At 54.4% G+C, this 5,000-nt stretch overlaps 1 protein-coding gene across 2 annotated transcripts in view; it reads left to right on the forward strand.

Annotated features, from left to right (window-relative positions):
- Window positions 1-4,413: 4,413 nt before the first annotated feature.
- Window positions 4,414-5,000, forward strand: part of LOC128686970 (uncharacterized) — a 337,777-nt gene continuing 337,190 nt past the window's right edge. For both annotated transcript variants that reach the window (XM_053774298.2, XM_053774306.2), the window contains exon 1: window positions 4,414-4,687. The gene's annotated coding sequence lies outside the window, so the exon portion shown is untranslated. The remainder of the gene's footprint in view (window positions 4,688-5,000) is intronic.

Consider the following 5,000-nt stretch of genomic DNA (forward strand, 5'->3'; position numbering starts at 1 on the left):
AGATCTCAACAGGGATGGAGGTGGGGTGACATTTCAACAGGGGTGGAGTTGGGCGAGATCTCAACAGGGATGGAGGTGGGGTGACATTTCAACAGAGATGGAGGTGGGGTGAGATCTCAACAGGGATGGAGGTGGGGTGACATTTCAACAGAGATGGAGGTGGGGTGAGATCTCAACAGGGATGGAGGTGGGGTGACATTTCAACAGAGATGGAGGTGGGGTGAGATCTCAACAGGGATGGAGGTGGGGTGACATTTCAACAGGGGTGGAGTTGGGCGAGATCTCAACAGGGATGGAGGTGGGGTGACATTTCAACAGAGATGGAGGTGGGGTGAGATCTCAACAGAGATGGAGGTGGAGCGAGATCTCAACGGGGGTGGAGTTGGGCGAGATCTCAACAGAGATGGAGGTGGGGCGAGATCTCGTTTGGGGTGGTGATGGGGCGAGATCTCAACAGAGATGGAAGTTGGGCGAGATCTCAACAGGGATGGAGGTGGGGTGACATTTCAACAGGGGTGGAGGTGGGGTGACATTTCAACAGGGGTGGAGGTGGGGTGAGATCTCAACAGGTGTGGAGGTGGGGTGAGATCTCAACAGGGATGGAGGTGGGGTGACATTTCAACAGGGGTGGAGGTGGGGTGACATTTCAACAGGGGTGGAGGTGGGGTGAGATCTCAACAGGTGTGGAGGTGGGGTGAGATCTCAACAGGGGTGGAGGTGGGGTGACATTTCAACAGGGGTGGAGGTGGGGTGAGATCTCAACAGGTGTGGAGGTGGGGTGAGATCTCAACAGGGATGGAGGTGGGGTGACATTTCAACAGGGGTGGAGGTGGGGTGAGATCTCAACAGGGGTGGAGGCGGGGTGAGATCTCAACAGGGATGGAGGTGGGGTGACATTTCAACAGGGGTGGAGGTGGGGTGACATTTCAACAGGGGTGGAGGTGGGGTGAGATCTCAACAGGTGTGGAGGTGGGGTGAGATCTCAACAGGGATGGAGGTGGGGTGACATTTCAACAGGGGTGGAGGTGGGGTGACATTTCAACAGGGGTGGAGGTGGGGTGACATATCAACAGGTGTGGAGGTGGGGTGAGATCTCAACAGGGGTGGAGGTGGGGTGACATTTCAACAGGGGTGGAGGTGGGGTGAGATCTCAACAGGTGTGGAGGTGGGGTGAGATCTCAACAGGGATGGAGGTGGGGTGACATTTCAACAGGGGTGGAGGTGGGGTGAGATCTCAACAGGTGTGGAGGTGGGGTGAGATCTCAACAGGGGTGGAGGTGGGGTGACATTTCAACAGGGGTGGAGGTGGGGTGACATTTCAACAGGGGTGGAGGTGGGGTGACATTTCAACAGGGGTGGAGGTGGGGTGAGATCTCAACAGGTGTGGAGGTGGGGTGAGATCTCAACAGGGATGGAGGTGGGGTGACATCTCAACAGGGGTGGAGGTGGGGTGAGATCTCAACAGGTGTGGAGGTGGGGTGACATTTCAACAGGGGTGGAGGTGGGGTGAGATCTCAACAGGGATGGAGGTGGGGTGACATTTCAACAGGGGTGGAGTTGGGCGAGATCTCAACAGGGATGGAGGTGGGGTGACATTTCAACAGGGGTGGAGGTGGGGTGAGATCTCAACAGGTGTGGAGGTGGGGTGAGATCTCAACAGGGATGGAGGTGGGGTGACATTTCAACAGGGGTGGAGGTGGGGTGAGATCTCAACAGGTGTGGAGGTGGGGTGAGATCTCAACAGGGGTGGAGGTGGGGTGACATTTCAACAGGGGTGGAGGTGGGGTGACATTTCAACAGGGGTGGAGGTGGGGTGACATTTCAACAGGGGTGGAGGTGGGGTGAGATCTCAACAGGTGTGGAGGTGGGGTGAGATCTCAACAGGGATGGAGGTGGGGTGACATTTCAACAGGGGTGGAGGTGGGGTGAGATCTCAACAGGTGTGGAGGTGGGGTGAGATCTCAACAGGGGTGGAGGTGGGGTGACATTTCAACAGGGGTGGAGGTGGGGTGACATTTCAACAGGGATGGAGGTGGGGTGACATTTCAACAGGGGTGGAGGTGGGGTGAGATCTCAACAGGTGTGGAGGTGGGGTGAGATCTCAACAGGGATGGAGGTGGGGTGACATTTCAACAGGGGTGGAGGTGGGGTGAGATCTCAACAGGTGTGGAGGTGGGGTGAGATCTCAACAGGGGTGGAGGTGGGGTGACATTTCAACAGGGGTGGAGGTGGGGTGACATTTCAACAGGGGTGGAGGTGGGGTGACATATCAACAGGGGTGGAGGTGGGGTGAGATCTCAACAGGTGTGGAGGTGGGGTGAGATCTCAACAGGGATGGAGGTGGGGTGACATTTCAACAGGGGTGGAGGTGGGGTGAGATCTCAACAGGGGTGGAGGTGGGGTGACATTTCAACAGGGGTGGAGGTGGGGTGAGATCTCAACAGGGATGGAGGTGGGGTGACATTTCAACAGGGGTGGAGGTGGGGTGACATTTCAACAGGGGTGGAGGTGGGGTGAGATCTCAACAGGGGTGGAGGTGGGGTGAGATCTCAACAGGTGTGGAGGTGGGGTGAGATCTCAACAGGGATGGAGGTGGGGTGACATTTCAACAGGGGTGGAGGTGGGGTGAGATCTCAACAGGGATGGAGGTGGGGTGACATTTCAACAGGGGTGGAGGTGGGGTGAGATCTCAACAGGTGTGGAGGTGGGGTGAGATCTCAACAGGGATGGAGGTGGGGTGACATTTCAACAGGGGTGGAGGTGGGGTGAGATCTCAACAGGGGTGGAGGTGGGGTGAGATCTCAACAGGTGTGGAGGTGGGGTGAGATCTCAACAGGGATGGAGGTGGGGTGACATTTCAACAGGGGTGGAGGTGGGGTGAGATCTCAACAGGGGTGGAGGCGGGGTGAGATCTCAACAGGGATGGAGGTGGGGTGACATTTCAACAGGGGTGGAGGTGGGGTGACATTTCAACAGGGGTGGAGGTGGGGTGAGGCTTCAACAGGGGTGGACTTGGGGGTGAAGGCTCGACGGTGGGGGGTGAGAGTAGGGACTCAACAGGGATCAAAAGTGTGGGGGAATGTGTGGGCGGAGATGGGGGTGAGGACTGTAACACTATGGAGGGGGGTTGGTGGAGGGGGTTGTGGGAGGGGGAGGTACGATGGGAAGGATAGAGGTAGGGAGGGGTGGAGGGATGTAGGGGGGAGGGAGGGGTGGAGGGATGTAGGGGGGAGGGAGGGGTGGAGGGATATAGGGGGAGGGAGGGGTGGAGGGATGTAGGGGGGAGGGAGGGGTGGAGGGATGTAGGGGGGAGGGAGGGGTGTCTGCGGGAACATATATTTGGGTCACCTACTTTACCTAAGAAGGAGGAACTGTAACTGAGAGTAAGAGTGAACACTCAACAAGCTCTCCTCCTCCTACTTGTACTCCTTCTGTTCCTCTAGAGTCATATACCTGCTGGTGGGGAGCGCCCACAGCAGGCATCAGCCTCGTGCAAGCCACACTGGTGCAGGCAGCACCCCCACACCTCAACACGGAGGTGTGGGGGTGGATTCTCCACACCGGATCAGGGAGCGAATCGCGGTAAGGAGGTCTGGGGAGGGGAGGGGGAGTTGAGGATTTGGGAGGGAGGAGGAGGAGGTGGCATTAGAGGGAGGGACTGAGAGTTGGGGGGAGGGGTTTGATGATAGGGAAGGGGAGGGAGGGAGGGGAAACGAGCCAGTCCTAGATATTAAAGGTATCTCCCATAGGCTGCTCAGGTACACAAAAAGAGAAGGTTTGAGACACGTTGTTTATTATTCCGGCAGCAACAACTCAACCAGCTGAGTCAGTAGTCATCTGGAAACATAAATAAACCAGATAACCGGACAAATGATGTTGTTGGAAGAGATGAGGGGGAAGACGACGAAGATAAGAAAGAGGACGCATAGGAGTAACAGGAGAATGAAGCAAACGAATAGGAGGACAAATGGCGAAGGAAGAGGTATACGTGTAACAAGAAAAAAAAAGAGGCAAAGGAGTAGGAGCAGGAGGACGACGAAGAGGCACAGGTATAACAGGAGAAGAAAGAGGCAAAGGAGGAGGAGGAAGAAGAGGAGGAGGAGGGCTGGGCCCCTGAGTGTGGGTCAAGAGTCAAGAGCCATTCCGGACGGCTTACCTCACTGCTGTACTGCCAACAACTTAAAGAATCTTGTGGGTTGTCCCTGCCGCTTGGTTGCATATACATACACCTACATAAGTTGGAACATGGCTCTCTGCAATATCGTGGGCTGTTTCCTATAGTGAGTAGTGGCTCGCACGAGGTGGCTTCCAGTGTCAGGGCCAAGGATGGTGGTGGTGTTGTTGGTGGTGGTGGTGCTGGTGGTGGTGGTGCTGGTGGTGCGGTGCGAATGTAGGCCAGCTAGCTTTAGTCTCGTTGTGGCTGTGGCAGTTGGCGGACCATCACGCTCTCGCTCTCTCCTCTTTGGGTTATTTTTATTACTACTTCTCCAACGACTGTTTCTATTGTGACTGCTTCTTCAAATGAAATAAGAACTTTTTTCTGTGCTCCGCCGCGACGCCACCTCGAGTGTCGGTGCTGTGGATCTATTGCCTCTTGAGACTACTCGATACTAGCCAAAGTTCCAGAAATTAATAAGAGTGTTTAAGCCAGTGGTGTATGTGCATCCCTCTGGACGACAACCAAGAGGTGAGTGCACCAGACGCATGTCCTCCAGTTGTTCTTTGGTGATGGGTTTTAACGCAAATGCAGCCTCCAGACGTTCAATACGCTTTCGCATTCAGACATCTAAACGTACGTTTAGACGTCTAAGTGCTACATATATATATATATATATATATATATATATATATATATATATATATATATATATATATATATATATATATATATATATATATATATATATATATATATTATTACAAGAAGGTATGACGCTCCTGGTGGGGTGAAGGATATTATGCTTATGGATACTGTAGCGAGGACCTCCACAGCGACCCAA

Source organism: Cherax quadricarinatus, chromosome 1 (genome assembly GCF_038502225.1).
Source record: "Cherax quadricarinatus isolate ZL_2023a chromosome 1, ASM3850222v1, whole genome shotgun sequence".
NCBI lineage: Eukaryota > Metazoa > Arthropoda > Malacostraca > Decapoda > Parastacidae > Cherax > Cherax quadricarinatus.